This window comes from Leucopleurus acutus (assembly GCF_964270905.1).
Source record: "Leucopleurus acutus genome assembly, chromosome: 7".
Lineage (NCBI taxonomy): Eukaryota > Metazoa > Chordata > Mammalia > Artiodactyla > Delphinidae > Leucopleurus > Leucopleurus acutus.
Genome location: NC_139150.1, coordinates 43215136 through 43240721, shown reverse-complemented (window position 1 = coordinate 43240721; position 25586 = coordinate 43215136). Strand labels below are relative to the sequence as shown.

Genomic DNA, 25586 nt, shown 5'->3' with positions numbered 1-25586 from the left:
ATGGGGGGAAATAAGAAGACTTGTGTGCCAGTTCATTTCACAGCCCAAGCCAATCATTAATTAGAAAAAGAAAGGAGCTAAATAGGATTGTGAACCCAAACATGTTGGACCAATTTTCAGAATTTGGGAATCTTCTAAAATTACGATTTATTCATCCTTCTCCATTTAAAGAGGAAAAAGCACGTATCATCTTACAGATCAGGCTGTAGAAGATCCCAGTACAAATCTTGGAGGGTTACTTTTAGTGCCACATGCCCCTCTTCATGCTTTCTTGTTTGTCTTCTGATTCCCCCTTCTTCCCACACATCCAGTTCCCTAAGAGTCATGACTTCTTCTGGCTCCATTTACTGTGTCTACCATCTCCAGCCCATGCCCCAGCCCTCAGGCTCCAACACTATCTTCTCCCCAGCACCCACCTCCATCAAAATGTACCATTCTGGTGCCCATACTATCAGGGATCTATCTGCTCCTCCACTAGCAATTCCAATAGAGAGTCCATGCCAATGAGTACCCTTGGGTTAATGCGTTACCCACCAAGGTAACGTACTTTCATTTTAAAGAGACCTTCCAGAGATTATGCTACAATCCAAAAAGATGACCAGAAATTTCAGCCTGGCTGAAAATGCTGGACAGGAAAAAAGGGACCTCACAACAAGAAGGTACCTTTGGTGACTACCAATCAGTCTTAAAAATAGTAGGCTCAACCTCAAAAAAATCTTAGATGTTCCAAAGTGCCTGATTGCTACCAAATCCCACTAAGATATAATTAGAGTGTAGCAAAAGTCAGATATCATAGTAACCAGGCCCAGATAGACTCCTGCCTGCTTGGAGGAATAAAACATGAAATTAGTTGTATCAATCTTAATATCTGTGTCCCTTGATACAGTTCAAATTGGAGTTGAGAGTATTCACAAAGAAACAAATTATGCTCAAATAAAAGTGACATATGTACAATTTTATCAATTCAATTAATCATTGTCATTCAACTAATAAAACCCTGTTTGTGCCAGGCATTGCACTAAGTCCTGGGGATACAGCACTGAACCAAACAGACAAAGAGCCCAGTCCCCGTGGCACTTTTATTTTAGTGCAAGGAGATATAAAGAACCAGTAATTAGATTATGATCAATGGAAGAGGAGGGTGCCCTGGGATGAGGCTCACTGAGAAGGTGACATTTGAATAAAGACCCGAAGTGAAGAAGTGGGACCTCCAGTTATCTCAGGCCAAGGAAATAGCAGGTGCAAAGGTGAAAGCATGCCCAGGATGTTCAACAAATAATTATTACCTAGTGCATACATTCTCTAAATGTGACTTTGTAAACTCCTAGCCAGGAGTGAATAGATCTGGCAAGGAAATAGCCATCCCCTGGTATTGATACAAGCACACCAAGCCTTAAGGAATCTCAGGAGACAGAAGATTCGTCGTTACTACCTACACCCAGTGCTGAACAAGCCCAACACAAAATGGAATCTTGATAATGGGTTGAAATAGATACTACACTCAATTTATACTATACCCTACACTTCCGAATAGATGGATAGAATCTTACTATAATCAATGTATAAAAGAAAACATATTGAATATGCCAGTATTCCGGATCACGATTTTAATATGCTTTCAAAGTGTAAATCTATACCTCACTAAAATGAGACTTCTTAATGAAGTTTACTTCTTACCTCTTTTTAAAAGCAGAGAAACACCTAAGCATTCAGATTCAACCGCCCGTGAAAGCAAACTGTACTTGTCAGGCAAAAGCACTTTCAAACACACCCACAGAAAACAGACCTGATCAGAAACAGCCTTGCCGTAAGCTCAGCCTCCTCTGTCAATTTTTTCATAACTCCACCCTCTGAGGAACAAGGCTGCTCCTGCCTGGAACTTTCACATCCGGAGCCCCACAGCTAACTTTTAGTGAACAAGCTCTTGCAATACAGCTATACTATGATTTCTCCATACCCAACCTACCCAACTCTCTTTTCCTAAGAACCCCAGGCAAATGTTTTCAAAAATAAAGATTTGAAATGAATTTTGTTTCAAAAACGTTATAGGCAAAGCCTATGAAAGTTGGAGAGTCCCCTTCCTCGCACATTAAAGCAGGGCGCATTCCTCAGTCCCTCATCCTTAACCAAAAAGTGAAGACGCGAGAGAAGAAGCTGCTTGAATTTGTCGAATGGTATCTCCAAAGAAACCCAGGCACAGACAACAGTTGGCAATTGACTTGACTACTTCTAACTCCAAGTCAATGAGGGGTCTTCCTTCCTGAAGGCTGGCTCTGGGTGGCACAGAAAAGGGCCCGGTTCCTCCCCCAGAAAAACCCTGTGAATCTATGGCTGCCGTGATTCTAAATCAGTAGACTCACAGGATGGGCAAGAGGAAACCTTACATGCTGCTAATCCCTAGCAATCCCTATGTCCACGCCAGTCACAGTCACCAGGAAAGCCAGGAGCGGGGTGGGGGGGGGGGGGTGCATACGGAACCACAGCCAAATGAGCAGCAGGGACAAAGGGAGCTGTGGAGCTGCCCAGAGCAACCTGGTCTTCCAAAGGCGAGAACTGTAAGTCTCTGATCAGCTCTGTCGGATATGGATAAAGTCACATCCTTTGTTCATTTGGTAAATGAATGAGATGCCTCTTGATATCGGCCTTGGGTTTGAGATGATGTCTGCAATTCCTGACCTGCTGCTGAACTTCTCATAATCTTATCATTACCTGGAAAAAGGCTGGGACCCAGAGGGAGCTAAATGCTGGAGGGAATAGCATGGCATCAATCGAAAGTTTAAAAAAACAAAGGAGAAAAAGCTTATCACTCTGTGCAAAGTCCCCAGAACACAGGGGCTTTCCTCATCAACTGAAACCTTTGTATTTTATTCCTTATTTTTGTTTATTTTTCTGGTAAGAAAAGAAATACATGTCATTATAAAAAGTCAGACGCAACAAAAATTAATAAAACAAAGATAACAACTGTTGAATATTCCACATTTTAAATTTACGCATGTATATTTTCACATATACTTTACAAAAATGGGGTACTTCTACTATTTAGAGACTTCCTTTTTTCACTTAACAGTATACTATGGACCTTTTTCCATGACCAAAACTACAGTTATTCTTCATTCTTACTGGCTTAATGGTAGCAATTGTGTGGACACATCTGTATGTATGGAGGGGTGGTGGGGTTGGTATGTATATATAGAATTCCTGAAATTAGAATACATGCTTCTTCTTTAAATCTGCATGATATTGCCAAATAGGATACTCTGGCCCACTGGCCACCTAGTTTAGTCCAATTTCACTCTAATGGTTAATTAATAAACAATAAGAAGTGACTGGAGGCTGTAATTGATCTCTTCTGAGAGTTGTACCTCAGGTCATGTGTAAAAGCAAAAACATTTACCAGAATCTATAAATTCAGGACACAGACTTTTTATATTTAATTTTCTCATAAATGTCCAAATTTAATTGGTGACGTACTAGATGAATATAAAGCAATGAATTAGGAAAAGGCAAAAAGCTTTCAATGACGAAACTCAAATGATTTTGAGATAATTTAATTGTCTCACTTACTGATAAAATGAAAACCTAATCAACTCAGAGAAGTGTATGTTGTCTAGAGCCTCCCCACTCACCACCCTCCTAACCAACCCCAGTAATATTTTCCTTCAGCCTCTCTTTGCCATGCTGAAGAAGGCCCTCTTTTAATATCTCTCATTTGGGAAAAATGAGGGATGAGAGTCGGTCTGAGCAAATTCAGCTATAAATGGCTCAGACCCTGTGCACCTGTATCCCTTCTAGACTGTCAAATGCAGAGGCCATTGTGGGTAGGCGGTGAGGGGGCAGAAGCTAAACCCACCTATTGCCCAAGGCCCTTCTTGGGTGGGCATCTGGGTCCCCAGTTTCCTTGGGGTCAGGATCCTTTTAGTTGGGGCATCGGGTACTGGCTCAACCATTCTTTGTCTTTCTCAGCTGAATCCATCTTCCTCAGCCTGTTTGCTACCGATCTTGAACACACAATGTTCTCAAAAGGAATGACTTCATATACGGTTTACATACTTCCTCTGGATCATAATAATGATTTGGGCTGGAACTGTTATTTTACTTACAGCATTTAATTTTTTTATATTTTTTTTTGTTCAAGATTCCTTTACTGACAATGTCCTCAAAGGACAGTTTTGGGGGACAGCACCATTATTTTTCCTCCACAACTTCAACCAGAAAAGGTCAAGGATGGTCCTCCCAAATCCTTACCTTTCCTGAAAAGCCCCTTTAGGAATTGTCCTACATAGCTTCCTAAGATATTATCATTTTTCAGCCATTCCACTTTTGGGGGAACTGTGTCCATACATGTATTACCAACTGGATGGGGTAGCTCTTTACTTTCCTTTTGGTACTGCTTCCTTTCAGCTTGAGTAGAAATCTGTCTGCCATGGTTTCATAGATTTTTATAATCTCTCAACCTTCCTCTTTTCAGACTTAAGCGCTGTAGTCTTTTCCATCTAGCCTCATCTCTGACCTTCCGCTGTCTGTGCCCCTTTGCTATGCTTAGACCTTGCTATGAACTGAATTGTGTACCCCCATAATGCATATGTCAAAGGCCTAACCCCCAATGTGATGGTATTTGGAAATGGGGTCTTCGAAAAATAATTGGGTATAGATTTAGTCATGAGGGTGGGGCCCTCAAGATGGAATTAGTGCTCTTATAAGACACCAGAGTGCGTGTGCTCTCTATCTCTCTATTTCTTTCTATCTCTCTCCACCATGTGAGATCACAGGGAGAAGGAGGCTTTTGATAAGCCCAGATGATGGTTCTCACCAGAACCCAACCATGCTGACACTCTGATCTTGGACTTCCAGGCTTCAGAACTGTGAGAAATAAATTTCTGGTGTTTAACCCACCCAGTCCATGGTATTTTGTTATGGCAGCCCAAACTTACTAATACAGACCTCCAAATTGGACTCATTCCAAAATTTAAATCTACCTAGCAAATAACTGATCTTTAGAGAAAGCTTGGAAGAGCTTATTTTACTAAATGATTGATGTCAAAGGCAATACAAGGGTTTTAAAAACCAAACGAAAAAGAACACCCCTGCTACACACACATAGAAAACTACACCCACGTCACCTAAGGTTAATTTACTATCAAACATAGAAGTTAATTTATACCATCATAGTAATGTAAGTTACTTTATAAAATAATGTATGTTCATTGTAAAATATTTGGAAAATGTAGAAACACAAAGAAAAAAATCCTCAAGACCCAAAATAATCACTATGAACAAAATGTATTCCTTCCAACTTTGTTCTGTACATTTATGAGTGTTCTCTTTTGTAATACTGTGATCATATTATACCTAACATTTTGTAGCTTCTCTCTTTTAACAACATTCTGAGTATTCTTTTAAAATTCTAAAATATAAATGTTGTGATGACCAGGAGTAATATGTGTTTGCTTTTGTAACCCCAGCTGCCCAGTCTATTGCTTTGCACATAGTAGGTGCTCAATAACCATTGAAAAAATGAATAAGTAAATGAATAACTATGACATTTAATGGATGCAGTATTCATTAATAAGGATCATTATAAATTATTTAGTCAGTTCCTTACTGTTGCAGATTTAAGTTAATTTTTTGATAATGTAAATAAGACTGCAAGGAATATTTGGAACATAGTATTTTTGTGCCCATCTCTAGTTATTTCTTCAGGATAAACTCCCAAATTTTACATTTCTGAGTCAAAGAATGTAGGTATTTTAATGCTCACCAGAAAAGTTGTAGAAATTTACATTTTCACCTACAGAAATACCTGATTTTCAAATCTTCAACTCTGTGTTTAAGCATTATCTTGTTGATAGGTAAAATAGTATCTTAATGTTGTATTTATTATAATTATAAGGGCTTAGGTCATTTTTTCATACAGATACTAAACATTCCTATCTTCATACAGACATATTTTTTGTGAATTTTTCACTGTATATGCTTTTAGGATGTTTATACTATTCTCACTGATGCATTAAAATACTATATTATTAACAAATTCAACTCTGGAAACATTAATGAGATATTACTTTGTTCTCTGGCCTTGGGCATCTACGGAACAGCTTGTTCAATAAGTTGCATTAAGTGTGCAGTAAGCATGAATTATTTAATATGATATTATCCTTTCAAGCACTAAAGAGTAATGGTAGACTCTTTACCATCTTTTCCTCAGTCTACCTACTGTGCTTTCTGAAAATGTTGCGATAATACAGGTCAGACTCTGCCTTGGTCTCTAGCTCTTGATCGGAATGCATTTACTTCTCTTATAATGAGCCTCATGTAAAATGATAATGCAATTTAAATTTAAATCTAAGGTGCTGAATTTATCATTATTAAGTGTCTTTAAAAGTAGTGAAAATTTTGATAGACAATAGCACCAAAAAGAATGACAGAACTAAGATAATAGATCTTAAAAGTTCTCATCACAAAGAAAAAAAATTATAACTATGTATGGTGATGGATATTTAAATAAAAATAGATTTACTGTGGTGATCATTTCACTATATATTATATACAAATACAAATGATTCGATATACAAATATCAAATCATTATGCTGTATACCTGAGACTAATATAATGTTACATGTAAACAATATCCCAGTAAATATATACATATAGCATGTGATTTAGCTACTTCAATTCTGTGGGAAAAAATGATAAAAGATAAACAACAGAGCAGGAGATAATATTTGCACCATCCTTCTATTAAAAGGGCAATATTCCTAACATACAAAAAGTTTATACACATTGATTTAGAAAAAGACAAATAACCAATGGAATAATCAGTAGAAGTATGAACAGGCAATTAACAGAAGAAAAACGAATAAATGAAAAGAAATTCAGCCTCATTAGTAGTCATGGAAATGCAAATTAGACCAAAAATAAAACGGTTTTTTTTTTTTTGGCCCATCACATTGGCAAAAAATTGAGAGTGCTAACATCCACCGCTGGTTAGATTGTAGGCAGCAGAAAGGAACACTACAACCAATGTGGGAATAATTCGACAGTATCCTTTAAAAGGCAGAATGTTCACACTTTTTTTTTTTTTCCCTCGGTACGCGGGCTTCTCACTGTTGTGGCCTCTCCCGTTGCGGAGCACAGGCTCCGGACGCGCAGGCTCAGCGGCCATGGCTCACGGGCCCAGCCGCTCCGCGGCATGTGAGATCTCCCCGGACTGGGGCACGAACCCGTGTCCCCTGCATCGGCAGGCGGACTCTCAACCACTGCGCCACCAGGGAAGCCCTGTTCACACTTTTCGATCCAACTATTTTATTTCACTTCTAGGCATCTATTCTACAGAAATAAACTCACCAATAAATATGGATACTTTTAAAATTCCTTATTATAAATTCAAAATCCATTCTTAAATATGGATATTCAATAAAATCCCAAAGAATGTTTATTGAAGCAGTATTTGTAATGGAAGCAAAAACAAAAAACAAGTAAGAAACAATGTCAATATATAACCAAGGAATCGTTGGGCAAATTATGGACTATCCATAAAGTAGAATCAAAGCAACTATTACCAAACAAATGAGTTAGATCACCATCTAATGACCTGGAAAGATGTATTCCAATATTCTTCCCACTACATCACATGGCTACTTCTTCCTTCCTGGGTCCTGCCTCTCAGAAGAAAAGCACACTGTGGCTTCTGCTTGGGTGACAGTACTGTCTTGCTGACTGCAATAGGATCACCTACTAGGACATTATTGTAATGCTGATTTCTGAGCCCATCCTGATAGTCAGAATTAGTAAGTCTGTAGTAAAGTCTAAGAATACTGTGACTTGTTTGGGAACCATGGCCTTAAAGAGAACCCAAGGTTAGCGCCCAGGGACCATCTGGCTTCTGTCAACTGCAGAATGTATCTGCTTTTGGGTTTTGAAAGGGGCTGCCGGAGGTGCTCTAGATTAAGTACAATTTCAGAGGGAATTACTGATGTTACATTACTTAGATTTACTCAAATCTAGAGTTAGAAAAGGGCTTGGGTTCACCCAGTTGAAACCCATCAATGGTTTCCAAAGTGAGATTGTGGACCTCCAAGTAAGAGAAGAAACCATGTAAACTCTTGTTTACCTCATCCTTTAAAGTATTCCATTTTTCTAAAAATATACAATGTGCCTTATATGCTAGTCAATTAATACATGAACAGAATTCAGAAATAAATGTATGTCCTCAGAGAATGAACTCAAAAGACTTTTACGAATGCTGTTGTACAACCAAAAAATGTTAGAGACCATTTTTTTATAGATGAGAAACTACGAACTGAGAGATGAAGAGCAGAGGTAAGTAACTGTATCCCCCATCTAAAGTCCACCATGGCCCAATATTCTACTTCTGCTGTGTATTACGGCAAAACAAAAGTCAACCACACAAATGAAAATAAACAGTAACTCTCTTCATTTACTGGCATGTGCAATCTTTAGTTCCTAGTCACCCATGCATTTGGGGGTCAGCTATTCAATATCAGAGATCCAGTTCTACTAGATCAATGGTTCCTTGCAAGTCCTGGCCACATCCTGAACTTGGTATCCCCCAGAGTTCCTAAGGCAGTGAGTGTTCTGCACACAGCTGATGCTCAAATCAACATTTGCTAGTGAAAACAATGATTGGATATAACAGTTGGGCAGAAGAGGGTTTTCAATTTTTAGATCCTTTGTCATGCTCTTATGAAATAACAGTACTATGGACTAACACTTTGTTAATAGCCCAAAAATTAAGAATTGTATTACAGGCTGCAAGTCATCATCCCTCTCTCAAGCTTAACAGATTCTCATTTCGTGGTAGGGTCTCTCTCTGAATCTCTATACACACACACACACATGCACACACACCCCAGAGTATGATGACACGTGCCTTCTGCCTACCTCATGGTATAAAGTTCAAAACAAAGCTTTAAAATGATTTTATATAGTGACAGATTATATGACTATTATTCATCACATATTACTTATCACCTATTTTCCCCTTTCCTCTTCTGAATCTATTCCACATTCTAAATTATTCATTATTCTGAAGACATAACTGTTGTAATAATTTTCTTTTTGATGTCTCAAGCAGTGGAAAGTAGTCCACTGTGGAACTCTGTCAAAACATGACTTGCTATTAGTGGTGTGCGTCAAACGGGCCCAATCCTGGGCCCTGATCCGTTAACCCCCATGGAAGGGTTTAACTGTAATTAGCTACCAGGTGTTACTCAGCTGTGGCCCCAGCACTTAAAGTGGTTAACGGATGTCCAGTGTACAATAATTTTAAAATTCCAGTTTACATGGTTTCAAGACAAAAGGGTATTTATTGTATTAGCAATCAGAGCTCGTGGGGTTGCTGCCCCAAAGCACTATTTTTCTAAGGAATTCTAAGACTTCATATAGTGCTTTTACCTATTTTGCAGTTACATCCTATCCCTTTCAGTTGACAAAATGTGGAGAATGTGTCATAAAGTTCAAATTACTTCCTATTGTCTATTCATAAATAGGATAACAATAAGACATACAACTGCTTTCCCCAAAGGTTGTTAAGTGTTCAAATCTAGAATGTCCTTTTCATAAAATGCTGATAATTTCTCAAGCCGGGAGATGAATGTGTGAAGTTTTCTCGGGCTCCTCTGTGGTGTGCGCTTAAAAACATAAATAATTAAAAGTAACTCTGAGAGACTAAGACAAGAAAGCAAAGAGGCTTACAAGAAAGAAGGAGAGAAAGGAAAGAAAAAAAGAAAGAGAGGGACGGAGGGAGGGAAAGAGAGAGAGAAGGAAGGATGAGGGAGGGAGGAAGGAGGGATGAAGGGAGAGAAAGCCCTTTTCACCAGGTCTTGGGAAAAGCCTGGGCCCTTGAGTGCACACTCTGGGTAGCTAGTCAGAGCATGTCTTGGTTTCCATCCTTAGAGGTGAATCAGCACTTAGAATTGTACTTGGTAAAAATACTCAACTAAGTATCGACTGAAAGGATGGACTAAAGCAATAAATAAGAAGCCCAAATTCTGAGCTCGCGGGCAGCTAAGCCTGGATTGAGACCAGAACAGCACGACCAGGAAGGTGGTTTGTCTCCCTCCTCCTGTACCCTTCACCTCCCTCATGTACCACCCAGAACCCTCCCACGCACGCTCACACATGTCCCACGCCCTTTGGGACATTCTTTTTTATCTTTGTCTTATGGGGAGGGGCTGGAGAAGAACAGCAGCGTTTATGATACCATCCAGGCACAACAAAGGAAAAGCAAACCCTCTTGGACCCGGAACAGCCAATCCGTAGCCCCCTGACACGATTCCAACGGAATCTTCTGTGATGTAATTGAACAAAGAAAATGTTCTCAGTGGAACTAGGATTTAGGGCTAAATCAGCGAGACGTCCCAGGGCTGTAAGGTTAACTTAGTATCAGGAAAATTACTGGAGGGAAATAAAAAACGGAGAGCCTTCCCTTTGCTTTTCTTTTTGTGGGCTCGCTTTTTTCCCCCTTCATCTTGGCGGCTTTATGTTATTCCTACGCTCCTACGTGCACGTTATCTGAATGTTCACCCTGGCGGCAATAAGTCAAAAACAATTTTTAAAAGGTGGACAGATAGCCCCCAATTGTGATTTCAATCATGATTCACTAGAGCACTCAGACCTGCTTCCATGTTTTTTACTTTCCTCATCCATGGAAAAAAGAAACGCACTTTGAACACAAGGTGGACGTAAATGGGAAGGGGGGTTCTTTAATAACTTTTTAATCAACATATCACGGGAAATCTTAGGATGACATTTAGTAAATATATAACCTGCACTAAGTGTTTCTGTAAAACTTCTGTAGTAAATAACTTATATCAAGCGCAGAGGGAAGATATCCAAAATAACGAAAGGTATGATGACCTTTGAACGACTTCGCTTTACCCGTCATTTTCTATCCATCCAAACACAGTCTCGAGGCTCTCTGCTAAGAATATAGAACCTTCTGAAAAACAGGATGTACGTCTGTGTGTAGGCAGGTGTTGCTGGGTTCTGTAGCAGATGTCCACACACACTCTCAGGCCTGTTCCATTTGATCAAGTCCATCAATACGAATAACCCCTTGAATGAGGTGCATATGGGAATAAGGAGGAAGTGACCTTACTGTTAACACCTGTGTAGAAACTGAGAAGCTAAATAGCCACCCCCTTCCCCAACAGCTGCACTAGAGGATGGACATGGACTGAGGGAATTCCATAAAACGGAAGTCCCCGCATGTGGGTCATTGACACACTCTCTGCTGGAACAACTCACAGAAGCATCTCTAGGATAAAGCCATTTGTCCAGGGATGGGCAACACCCAAACCACTGAGCTTCGAAATACAGAATCAATCAGAAAAGAGAAAAGGCTACGCTTATGTTACTACTTCTCAAATTTGCCCTAAAGATTAATATTTAGTAATAGCCCTAATTTTTGTTGCTATCTTTCTCACCTTTAAAGTTGTTATAAGTTGTAGGAATTTACTTTTTTCCTTGATTAAAAGTATTTCCTTTTTTACTGGAAACATGGTGATTCATAAGTATTTTAATTTTTCTTTAATTGATCTTTATGGAAAAGAAACAATAGCCTTCTCAGCTCTACACTAAGTTCCCAGAACTTTCTTTTGTGAGCCTTCCCTCAGATCAGGTTCTCTTAACTGTATCGCCTCTTCCAAAGCCAGCCGCTGTATGGCGCAGGCTGTCCGGATCCTTTAATTATTTCTTCTCCCTCAGACTGGGAGGGCTGAAGCTAATTAGTCAGGTTTTTTCTCTCCATGATCAAGCCAAGATGCGCTCAGAAGACTTTCCCCAGAAGCTTTGCTTTTTCTGCAGTCAGCTTTTTGTTGTCATAAGGAAGATCTATTGCTTTAATACTCACGCGAGCAAATGTCTGTATTTGGAATGGACGTCAGGCAGGTGACACCACACACCTGGCATGTCTGAAACCTTCTCAGACATGACAGTAATGAACAGATAAGTGGCTAGAAGCCGGCAGGAGGAGAAGATGCATTTCCAGCAAGATGCAGTTATGCAGGTTCACAGGGACATGTACTAGAGATATGCAGAGCAATGACTGTACTTTGCAAAGATGACAGTTTTTAATGATGCCGTTATTTAGTACACTGTGTGTTTTTCAGTGACAGAAGAACCCTCACCTTCCAAGTGACCTCTCATTCGCTCTCACTGTCTCTCAATATTTTGCAAAATAGAAAACCCTTTTCAAACCTAAACAGTACCTGGCACAGAGTAATTGGGTATTCAATAAAGATTTATTAAAATACGTGTCTGGTGACACAGCATAGTGCCATAGGATATAGATGTAGATGAAGATAGATATTAAAATATGTGCATATGTATTATTTCATATGTTTTAAAAGCATAAACATGTTAACATTAACTAAGTATCACCCTCTGAGAACAAGCTTTTCCAGTGAAAAGTTTCCAGTTTTCTAAGCGTCAGATCCTTCCAACCCTGGGATAACATGATTTTATGATTCTAAGTACTAAATAACCTATGTTTCAGTTGCCCAGACATTTTCCCTTTGCTCTCTTCTGTTGAGAGAATTGCCCGGAGTCTCCAAACATAGCCCCTCAATATAGAAAAATTTCAATATATCCATTTGAATTTTACTTTTGCCATTTAAAGGTGCATCATCAACTGAATAGATTATGAAAAAGTTACCTTTAATACAAAACATCTGAACAAAGTTTTCTGCCTTGTTATTTTAAATAATCATGTAAAAAAAAGAAAGGTGTTATATTAGAGGAAGATTTCATTATTTTAATTTTTAAATAGGTGTCACATTGAACTTTCAATTAAAAATATATATCCAAAGAATGACAAATGAGGAAGGTTTAAAAATATTATGGCAACCTTAACAATACAAAATAAAAATGCATCAGACTGCCAAATCTCCCACCATAATAAACAGCTGTAATATGGATGACATCAGCTTTTAAAATTTTTCACTCACCCTGTAAAATAAATCTTTGTTCATTTTGGGCTTGTGGCTATATTCAATGATGAATTATGTACAGCTTTTAATTAAAGACTCAAATTTTCTTACCATTTTATTTTCCTTAAGAGAGTACTCTTTCCGAGTAATTTCTTTAGCAGAAGTTTAAAAATTCAATAACAACTAGAATATTACATCCTAATTTCTTAATACTGTGGTGTCTGCTCTGAAAATTCCAAATATTTGAAACTATTAGTAACCTAACACTTATGACAACTGCAAACCCACTGTCCTATGCATAGATGTGAAGCTTTTGGAGGTACTGATGTAGAAGCAAATAGTCTTATTAGAAATACTTGTCAGTTACTCACCAGACAACAACTGGAGAAGTGAATCTATGGTTTGAAGACCCAAAGGAGTGATAGCATTTTAGCAGTGACCTTGAACTCATTAAGAAAGTATTGTTTGGATAAAGAAGATGTGGCACATATATACAATGGAATATTACTCAGCCATAAAAAGAAACGAAATTGAGCTATTTGTAATGAGGTGGATGGACCTAGAGTCTGTCATACAGAGTGAAGTAAGTCAGAAAGAGAAAGACAAATACCATATGCTAACACATATATATGGAATTTAAGAAAAAAAAATGTCATGAAGAACCTAGGGGTAAGACAGGAATAAAGACACAGACTTACTAGAGAATGGACTTGAGGATATGGGGAGGGGGAAGGGTAAGCTGTGACAAAGCGAGAGAGTGGCATGGACATATATACACTACCAAACGTAAGGTAGATAGCTAGTGGGAAGCAGCCGCATAGCACAGGGAGATCAGCTCGGTGCTTTGTGACCGCCTGGAGGGGTGGGATAGGGAGGGTGGGAGGGAGGGAGACGCAAGAGTGAAGACATGTGGGAACATATGTATAACTGATTCACTTTGTTATGAAGCAGAAACGAACACACCATTGTATTGCAATTATACTCCAATAAAGATGTAAAAAAAAAAAAGAAAAGTATTGTTTATCTTCACAAATCAAAGTCCTGCCCTGTGCTCCCCTCCCAAGTTCTGTTGTTATTGGTTTGTTTGACTCTATTTCAGAAGGTTATAGCAACTAAGAGCCCTTAGATCATATAACACACAAATTTTCATCAAAGGAAGAACAGAGAGCAAGACTCCCCAACACGTGTGTGCACGCGGGCATGTGTGTGTGTGTGTGTGTGTGTGTGTGTGACTTCTGAATTCACTCATGTCTTGAGATCTTTAGAATCTCAGGGTGGAAAAATGGAGAGAAGATGCTTTTTAAAAATCCTTGATAGTTAAGCTTCTGGATGTTGTGGTAGGAGAGTGCTGGTAGTAAAATGTGGGATGGGGGCAAGAAAAGATGGAGAGAATGCGGGACCATTGATGGGGGAGGTGGTCCTCTCTTCCCACTCTCTTGGTGAGCAAACCCCAGCTAACTGGGGAGAGAAACTCAAGTGGCAACAACCAGTTAGTAATAACGGTGACAGCAGAGAGCACCTCACTGTCTCACAACCCCAGGGGGGCGCCATTCACATCCCATGGAGCTGTGCCCAGGGGATGCCATTCACATGCATTCCAAGTGAATGGTGCCTCCAGGGCAACTGCTGAGCCACTGCTGTGGTTTCTCTGATCCCGGCATCATTTCACAAAATTCTCAGAATCCTGGGTGAGGGATCCTTTAGCATCCCCAAGTTAAGTCTGGTGCACAGAGACTGCCGGAGGTAACTGCCCCAGGACGGGAATTGCCAAAGGTGTGCATCTGACTGCTTCCCTGCCTGTGGGCTGACAGCAGCGCGGACTGTTTCTAGTAATCCAGTGCCTCCAAGGCTCTGTACAGTCCTGCCTTCCTCTACCTCCTACAGGCTGTTTCATACATGTTTTTAGAATTATCCAGGTTAACTTTTTATCATCCTGGGGCAAATGGAACAAACATGAATTACTATGGTAATATGGTGTTTGGTAATTATGATATAGGTAATGCCACTGTAAGAAATGAAAACAATAAACCTTTATACAGATTAGCACAGACAATGGCATATTTAGAAAGCTTCCATTGTTTGGCCCTACCTGGCAACAATGGACTCTAGGCCATGTCCACCACAGTCCTTGCCAACTGGAAGGTGGTCCTTCAGAGAACTGACCCTTACTTGCAGCCGTCTCCACTGAGAGCACAGCATCAGCCAGCCCCGCCACTGAGGCGTCTTCAGGGGCATATTCCAGACCCTTCTCTCAGCCCACCCTTCCTGAGTTTCTCCCCAGTTGCTTGCCCCTCCATGAGCTCTTAGGAAAGTCCCTCCTTCTAGAGAATGGGGGAGGGGAACAGGGCAATGAGGTCCAAAAAAGTCTGTTTTCATTTCTCCGGCACCCTGCTACAAAAACAGTGGGGTTCTTCCTACATTACAGGTCACTGAAAAACAGTGTGTGGGCACAGAGGACAGGAGCATTAACTGCCCCAAAGTGTCGAGAAACTTCTCGAGAAGGTCCTTCGTCCAGAAAAGAGAGGTGAGAGATTCCCAGGCTGAGAAGTAGCAGGAGCCTCTACCGTTCTTTCCATGCGAGATTCTCATTAAGTCAAAAACCACTGGACACAATGTTTATGGGAAGCATACACACACACACACACACACACACACACACACACGCACGCACGCATGCACGCACGCACCTACAAGCTCCTTCTTGGACGCAGATTCAGGTGAAATGAGAGTTTACAGGTGAAATGGCATGATGTCTGTGATCTGCTCTCACATACCCCCAGGAAACAAAACTGTACATGTACGGCGTGGAAACAGATGAAACAGAATGGCAAAGCATTGGTAGTTATTGAAGATAACTGTTATGGGTTGAGTTTCATCCCCTCAAAATTCCTACGTTGGGGTTCTAAAACTCCAGTGCCTCAGAACTTACTTGGAAATGGGGTGGTTGCAGATGTAATTAGTTAAGCTGGATGAGGTCATTAGGGTGGGCCCTAATCCAATATGACCGTGTCCTTGTAAAAAGGGGAAATCGGGACACAGAGACACGATAGAGGGAAGATGATATGAAGACACAGGGAGAAGGCTGTCTACGAGCCAAAGAACAAATGAGACCATGAGAAGTCAGGAGACAGCCCAGGGACAGATCCTTCCTTCCCTCGTGCCTTTGGAGCGAGCATAGCCCTGGGACACCTAGATCTCAGACTTCTAGCCTCCAGAACTGTCAGGCACTAAATTTCTGTTGTTTTAAGCCACTCAGTTTTTGGTACTTTGTTTTGGCATCCTGGGAGACTAGCGCACTAAGTCCTAGGTCCACGGAGGGTTCATTATTCAATACTTTCCATTTTTGTATATGTTTGAAATTTTCCGTAATACAGAGGGTGAAAACAAGAAGGCTTGTACATAGTCTCAAAAATACGAATAATTCAGCTGTACTCTGCTACAGCACTCCCTGAGGAAACCACGCAAGTGCCAAAGTAGCTCAGATATCCAAAAATAAAGCTGGTCCCCTCTTCAATCCATGAGTCTAATTTCACATCTGTAACCCCTTTTTAAGGAATTGCTGGTAAATCTCCCACACAAGGCGCCGGAGAGCTCTGCCTTGCCTCTTGGGCTCCAAACAGTGCCCCCTCCTCTGAAGCAAAACTGCAGGCCGTCTTGCAGTGCCTTTGAAACTGCACATGAGGCAAGGCAGGGGAAGGCATCTTGCAGCATAGATCCACAGTGAAATCTTCTGTGAATTAGTTTTCTGCCAATTGTGCACAGGCTACCGGATACACTATATTGACGGCGTTTAACAATCGGTGGGCAGGTTAAGAAAAAGTACACCGGGAAGTGCATTCAATAACCTCATAATCACACTTAAAGGCCAAGTGAACCAGGGCCACTACTAGTACTAAAATACATGATAACAAAAGCAGTCAGCATTTTCCATACCATATGCTTGTAAATGTTATTCTGCAGGGAACCAATTAAAACTATGGAATCCTTAGAACACAGACATATGGAACAAAACAGGGCAACTTATCTTGTCACCATGGTGCTTGCTCAGGACATCTATCAAGGAGATGTAATCCTGAATTATTAGTACCAATAAATGCTATCTTAATTATGACTACCAAAAGGCAACACCAGCACGTAAAGCTTCTGATTTGGTTGTGGCCTCATTTAGAGTTTTAAATGGAAGGAGGACCTGCTGCCTCCAGAGTCGCATGAAGTACCGATCGCATTAAACACCAAAAATATAATCACTGCAGCAAATTGTTAGTCAGGCTGGGTCTCAGTTGTCTCACCTGTTACACAGGGAAAATAACAATAATAACGTTCTTCAAAATTCACAGGATTCCAAGGAAAACCATTTAAAAAGTGGAGGTGAAAGAACATTGGGAAGTATAATGCTTTGAACCAGTGTCGAGTATTTTTTTATTGTTACTGATGGAGAGAAGACAGGCATATAACACAAGCAATTATCAAGATTGACCGTGATAGCCATTACGTTAAAAATCTAGAGAACTTTATTAAGTTTTCCCGACATTACAAAGGATTGAAATGAAATCGATTTTTAAAACGTGAGTTACATTCCTAGGTCGGTCTAATAGGTAAAAGACAGTTGACATTTTCCATCCTGTCGCTGGAGCTTCATTTGGCATTACTGCTTAATTTAGAATTAACGTTTAAAGGTACCAGACACATAAATTCTAGTAAGATGGTTCAAACGTCATAGGAATAATGCTAGAACTGCAGACTCAAGCAATACCTCAGATACAATGTATGCAAGAAATATAAAAGGAGAGATTAAGGAAAAGAGTAAAAAGAGCTTGTAGCTGAAGGAGCGTATTAACTATCACAAGACGAGATCAGAAAGAGGGGTTGGGGGGAGTACTGTAGTGCCTGGGGGGACTGCATTAATTAATAATAAATGAACACCAAAATGTCTGTAACCAATTTCGAAACACTAATTCCACATGCATACAATCTATTTTCATCATCTGGGTAAGTCCCAAACCTAGCAACATGCTGTGCACACAGTGAAGAGGTGCTCAACAAATGTTTATAAATAAATGAATGAGGAACGTGGGCATAGGGGCTCCCCCAACACTTAAGCCGTCTCACTGCTAACCATCCTTCTTTCTTACCTACATCCCTCTGACAAATATCTCAAACGGGAGAACATCAAAATCACAGGGTGGCGCAAGAGGCATGAAGAAGGACGTTTAAAAACGCACAGCCTTGGCCCATCTGCTATATTCCCATCAGGTAGATCTGAAGTGGGGCCCAGGTGCCTTGTGTTCTCAGCAAGCTCCCCAAATGAAAGTGATGCACATCGAAATTTAAGAACCATGGCTCTATGACATATTAACTCTAGAAATTCCTATTTTCCATGAGGTAGAAGGAATCACTTCCATAAGTCTGCTTGCAAAACCTGTTTCAAGAGAAATGATTCACTTAGACACAGAAGGGGTAGTCTTGGGTTTTAGGAAAAAAAACTATTAAAATGGAAATAAAAAGACACAGTTAATACTCAGAACTCAAAACCTCTTTGCATTTGACGGAGGTGAATTACAGAGAACTGTCCAAGATACTTCTATAAATGCAAGGAATAGCTTGTTCTGTTGACGAATGTGAGCGCCCCACGTCCCGGACCCACACCGCCAGAGAGACTGGGGGACAGGGCTCCTCCTGGATACATCACTGCCTGTCTCTGGGGCCAGTTTCCCTTGGACTTTTCAGGACACTTCCACAGCAGGCAATGGGTGATGCCGATTCCACGGACACACCTACATGAACAACTGCCTTTTTTAACATTTAAATTTAATTTTTATTTTACACTGGTATATAGTTGATCTACAGTGTTGTGTTTCAGGTGTAAGCAAAGTGGTTCAGTTATACATATACATCCATCCATTCTTTTTCAGGTTCTTCTCCCATGTGGGTTATTACAGAATATTGAGTAGAGTTCCCTGTGCTATATAGTAGGGCCTTGATTATCTATTGTGTATGTAGTAGTGTGTAACTTAGAAAACAAACTTATGGTTACCGAAGGGAAAAGGTGGGAGGGAGGGATAAACTAGGAGTTGGGGATTAACAACTGCCTTTTAAAGTTTCACTCTCCTTCCTTTGCTCTATCTCCCCTTGCTGTGCTACGCAGGGCTCCTCCCCTCATGCACAGACATACCTTTTACACTTAGCAGTGGTGGGTGGTGGTGAGGCGGGGAAACGATCCCCACCATTTTTAGTGAAATTGACAAAGAGATCCTCAGGGCCTGCCAATCATTCTAGGGCTTCTGTTTCTAATACTGCTGCTACCCAAACGTGCCACTTTACACACTAGTTTACAAATAACCATTGGATCTTGGAAGTGACTTATACCCATGAGAAAGTTTTATAAATGATTACCCCAATGCCTGCCATCTCCAGAATTGTGGTGACTGCAGAGGAATGCTAGTCAAACTACATTACATGAAATACTGTTAGGCATGAATTTAATACAGGTTGACACGTTTGAAAGAAAGTTGTCTCCTCAGGACACCACAGGATACAACATGCTTTTAGGTAAAGAAGCAGGAGACACAGGGTACTGATCCTAACTCTACTACTAACCAGCTGTGAGGCCTCGTTCCAGCACTCCTGTCTTCTCGGCATCGGATTCTTCATCTCTAAGATAAGGAGGTTGCACCACCTGATCATTAAGATTCCTTTCCGCTTTAACGCTCTAGAACAAGTCCACAAAAGAAGATAGGTGTGTAAGAGGGATCCCAGGGGGACTCGCATTTTAAAAGAGAACCTATATATTTTTCTTTTTCTTTTTCTTTTTTTTTTTTGCGGTACATGGGCCTCTCACTGTTGTGGCCTCTCCCGTTGCGGTGCACAGGCTCCGGACGCGCAGGCTCAGTGGCCATGGCTCACAGGCCCAGCCACTCCGCGGCATGTGGGATCTTCCCGGACCGGGGCACGAACCCGCGTCCCCTGCATCAGTAGGCGGACTCTCAACCACTGCGCCACCAGGGAAGCCCCTATATTTTTCATTTTTAAAAAAATCAAAGGGATGGCTTCCTAATGGTGGAATTCCGGGTACGGCTGCGCTCAAGACTTTAAGGTGACCTTTTAGGACTCCCTCCAATCATCCACTCAAAAGACATCTCCCTTGGCTGTTGACGTTCTCCTACGTTTGTATGATTAATGCTTTAAAAATATTGAGACAGTAGGGTACAGTAACGAAGTATGGTCAAATGAATAAACTACTATTTGAGGAAGGAAATTCTTCTCTGGATTATAAATAATGCATAATAAGTTAAAGGCTTTTACAAGGACAGGCAACTGCTACCTCTTATAATGTCACTTCTAACCACTGGGACTTGGAAAGAATATCTGTCTAGAGGGTACACTTGCTCAAGACAGAAAATAAAACCCACTTAGGTACAGTGTAAAGATATAATGTGACCCTTAGCAGGACCTGGACCCAGCAGGAAGTGGCAGTTTAGCAGCGGTGTTGTTACTGACAGATTCTGGGGCTGATCAAGCCGTTTAGCAAAGCAGAGTTAGGGATCAATAGTCACAACAGCAAGATGCCACAGGTCCTGCTGATTTCTCAGGAATTGTGCTCCACAAAAGAAAGGTCAGCACTGTGGTCAATCAGATGATGCCTGAGGCCACTGCAGATGCAAGGCACTGATGACTCCCGGCGCAAGAATGAAGACTGACCTCGAGGACAGTGCAGTTAGAGAACCAAATTTTCTCTTTAAATTCTACCGAAGAGGAGAAGGGAAAGGGAAGGGCAGTGGAGCAGCCTTTACTCTTAAAGCACATGGGTGTGTAAGAGATTGGAGGAAAGGAGCGAGAAGGTCTTGAGCAAGAAAGTAAATCACAATGTTCTTAGGAAGAAGCAATTGCCCCCTCGGCTTGGTTTTTCTCATCCACAGTCAAGTCAGGCTTCTAGCTGCATAATAAAAAGTTACTGACAGAGGACCAGAAATGACCCAGCATCTAGAGTTATCGAATCCCTAGAGTAACACTCTGTTGACCAGTTTCTGAGATATAGGGCAGATCACCCACGTTAGAAACGCCAGAAGATGCAGAGTCAGCCTTTCTCATGAGGAATAAGATGATTCAATAGGCTGCAGGGATCTTCTCCCTTTATGATCTGTAAAAGCTGAAGCAGACAAAGTATTCATTCCTCTGGGCTTAATTGATTCTGTGACAGGTACCATGAGGATTAGGGCATTTCTCAAACTCTCTTCTAAAATTATAAAAAGTCCAGCTACTTGCTCTGATGAACCCACACCTACTCCCCCCACCCTAAAGCAATCTGAAGTACACGGCATTACTCTTGTTTTCAAGCATATATTTAAAATATATGAATACACAGAGACTTCTCCTTCAGTCTTCTGTATCACGAAAATGTTTTACCAGCACATAAAATCAAGAATTATGGGGCTTCCCTGGTGGCGCAGTGGTTGAGAGTCCGCCTGCCGATGCAGGGCACACGGGTTCGTGCCCCGGTCCGGGAAGATCCCACATGCCGCGGAGCGGCTGGGCCCGCGAGCCGTGGCCGCTGAGCCTGTGCGTCCGGAGCCTGTGCTCCGCAACGGGAGAGGCCACAACAGTGAGAGGCCCGTGTACCGTAAAAAAAAAAAAAAAAAAAAAATCAAGAATTATGAAATGAAACATTTTTATTTTCCGTGTGGATGAACTAATGATAATATCTTACATTGAAATAGCTCCCCAGGGTATACTAGGCAAATCCCTAGCTTTTATCCCAATTGACCTTCACAGTCATTCTGAAAAGTGAGTCAGGGAGGCTGTGTATTGGAAAGTATTCCCCAGGGAATGAGAGTTCCAGAGAACACTTGCAAAAAGTTTGGAAAACACTGAGTTTAACGATGTTTAAACACATGTCTGTATCACAGGGCCTCTCAGATGTTTCATGTTAGTTCATTGCAAATCTGTGTGTGTGTGTGTGTGTGTGTTGTGTGTGTGTGTGTGTGTGTGAGAGAGAGAGAGAGAGAGAGAATATTTCACAAACTTATTTACCACAAAACACTTTGTCCACTGCACGTCTTATGGAATTCATGTTGGGATTGCCCCTGCATCACCATTTTGCTAAGACATGATAAATATCTACAGTTGCATTTTAGATATGCTATATTCAACAACATTTGATAAATGTTTACCGATCCTCAATATGTCAGACACTATTCTAGGAGCTGTTAACAATGCAGAAGAAAATCCCTGCTTTTATGTAGCTTATATTCTAATGGGGAAAAATTAAATTTTAAAAATTAATAATAAATAAAATATGAAGTAGGGATAAATACTAAGAAGGAAAAAAGTAACAGGAAAGGTAACTATGTGTGTGTGTGTATGTGTGTGTGTGTGTGTGTGTGTATGTGTGTGTATGGGCCTGTGTGTTGGGGGAGGGACAATGTTTACATAAGGTAGCCAAAGAAGGCTCCCTGAGGTGATAGCTAAGTAAGGCCCCAAAGGAGGTGAGGGAGGGAATTATCACATATCTGGAAAAGAAGTATTCTGAGCAAAGGGTACAGGAAAGGTCCATAGGTGGGACTGTATCAGAGAGAAGGATTCAAATTTGATTAAAACATGGCCCTGTTTTTCGTTTCTACTCTAGCGATTACTCAGTCTATTAAGAAAGAGGCCTAACATTTTTTAAAGCCATGCATGTTTTAAGTACACATAATTAACAAGTCTTGTACTTTACTGTGAGTAATCAGAGTCTTTCATTTGTGGTTTCTCAGACACTTTCCCTAGGGATTCCTGGGACACTTGCAGGAGGGTCTGTGAAGTCAAATCTATTTTCATGAAAATGAGAAGACATTACTGGCCCTTTTCACTGATCAGACATGTGCACAGTGGAACAAAAGCAATGGTGGGTAAAACTGCCAGGGCCTTAGCAAGAATCAAAGCAGGGGCACTAAGGTAGACCAGTAGTCCCTGCATTCTTCACAGCCATGACTCTGCAGGACAAACACTGCTGGTTTTATTTACAAGTGTCCTTGACAAAACTGTTAAAAAACAGTTAGTTAATTAAATCTCAAACCTGGAGTAAACACATCTTTTAATACTCTGTGGTAAAATAGGGCACATGCATAAAATATTTCTGTTGCATTCTGAAGACCAATGGCTGTCCAGAAGGAAAAGGAGTTTTGCAGTTATTTAAGTTGTGAGCTGATTAGCTGCTTCTCACTAAATATTTTTGTTTGGGAAAATATAGTTATTTTTAATAAACTATGTTATTTTGTTAACATGTAATGGGTTTATGTTATTTTTAATGAATTAATAAATTAATATTAAATTATTTCCATTTTAATTTCTGACATGGTATTTATTGATAAATGTAACACACATAAATAGAAGCTTTTGTCATCCTCAATCATTTTTAAGAGCATAAAGGGTCCTGAGCCTAAAAAGTTTGAGAAACACTATACTAATAAAACAGCAAAAATACCATGCATGGGCACATATATGAGTATGTATAGGAAGCATAAATACATATGCTTATGTGAGGTGAAATTCACATCACATAACACATTAACCATTTTAAAGTGAACAATTCAGTGACATTTAGTACATTCAGAATGTTGGGCAACCATCACTCTATCTAGTTCCAAAACATTTTCATCACCCCAAAAGGAAACCTTGTACACGTTAAGCAGTTTCTTCCCATTATCCACCTGTATTCAAGCCCCTGGCAACCACCAATCTGCAATCTGTACCTAGGGAGTTACCTATTCTGGACATTTCATATAAATGGAATCAAACAATATGTGACCTTTTGTGACTGTCTTCTTTCACTTCACATAATGTTTTCAAGGTTCATCCACGTTGTAACATGGATTGTGGGTGCTACATTCCATATGTATTTGTTTTTAATTAATTATTCATCTTCACATATTCTTTTAAGGGTATATATATGATCTCCGATTAGAAAATCTCTAATTCAATATGAATACACAAGAATGTGTATTGTCTCAACATTTGTCAAAGCACATACAGACTTCAACTGTGCACAGTGACTTCTGCTTATGGTGTGTGTCTACAGAACAATCATGAGGCAACTACTCCAAATAGTGAGGTGACCATCAATCGATGTATGCTAAATATAATCACCATTCTCATTGCCAAGCATATAAAGTGCCTAATGGGGAGTGGGGGAAAATATTATTCATTTTGTAACATTCTCTCATAAAATGTATCTGCACATGCAGGTAATTTTGTTGTTGTTGTTGTTGTTTAGGGTTGCTGACTTAGAGGGAATGAGCAGTTTACTAGAATGGGGAGAAAAATGAATTTGAGACAGGAGGCCTGGGTTGGAGCCCAGCTCCCAGTTTATTAGATATGATACTTTCAGCAACTTACTTCCTCTTTCAGGCCTCAATTTTCCCACTTTGAATGAGGAGGTTGTCTCTCCTACCTTTTGCACACGTGTCTCCATCTATCAGGAATCATTCACGTAACCATCTTCAAGATTTTTGCCCACATGTACATCACCTCTATTATTTGCTTACATTTTAAATGACTCATGTTTTTATAAAAGCAAATTTATTTGAAAAGAAAACCGTATTATTACTAATAAATATGGTAAACCAGTGTCACTTGCAAACAGAAAAAAATATAATGAATCACCTTGAGTCATCCAAGGATCCCCGTTATATCATCTTTTTTCCTACAAAACATCCCACCTTTTGGATAATACTGCTCATGCAGCCATGATCAACCCTCTTTGTGAATCGATAAGCTGTGGCCTTGCTTACTTTTAGAAGTTAAGATTCATTACTTATTCTCTCTCCCTTGGAAAGGCTGATGGAAGTATTTATGGTTTTGGGTACCACAGTAACCGAGCAGTGCTTGGCAGAGCTTTGAGATAACAGGATATAAGTGACATCCTTAGCTTGGGGCTTGTTTTGAACATGAGAACCCGTGTGAATTCAGAAAAACCCCAAATTCCCCAAATAGTTACAGTATGGCTCTTGAGTGTACCAAACAACTGGACCACATTTCAGTTTCATTGCCTCTTGGACTCTACCTATAATGAAAGGGACTCAAGATGCTAGGAAGCACTTGGCACCTGACTCCCCTTTTCTTGGGCACAGAAGTTACTCCAGGGAAATACATGATCTTCTGTACTATTTATAGTACAAAGGCTGTTGCAAACTGATTGCAAAAATGGTCCCTCCCTTCATCCATGCACATACAGCTTCTTCCATCAAGAGGAGAGGTGAGTCTATCTCTCCACCCCTTAAATCTGGACTGGCCTTGTGACTTGCTTTAGCCAATAGATAAAAGAGCTCATAGAGTCAGTAACAAAATTAGAAGAGATAGTGTATGCAATCTAATTAGCACAGTGTCGGGCACATAAGTCCTGGTTAAGTGGTAGCAATTATCATTGAGAGTATGTATAGTATAAACAGCATGTACCAGGAATGTTGCTCTCTGTTCCAGGAACTTTGATCTTCATGTTTCCCTCGCCCTTCTCTCCTCTCCCCCCTCATCTTCTGGCTAGGCCCAGATGCTATCAATCGATGGGTGGCATGACCAGCTAAAGAGTTTGCACAAAGCATACACGGGTTACAGTTTCCAAGAAAGTGGGAATTAACCAATCTACCCTTGGGTTCACCACAACC

At 40.4% G+C, this 25586-nt stretch overlaps 1 protein-coding gene across 1 annotated transcript in view; it reads right to left on the bottom strand.

Moving 5' to 3' along the window:
• PRUNE2 (prune homolog 2 with BCH domain) overlaps positions 1-25586 on the bottom strand; it is a gene marked incomplete at both ends in the record, with an annotated part of 267702 nt that overhangs the window by 221279 nt on the left and 20837 nt on the right.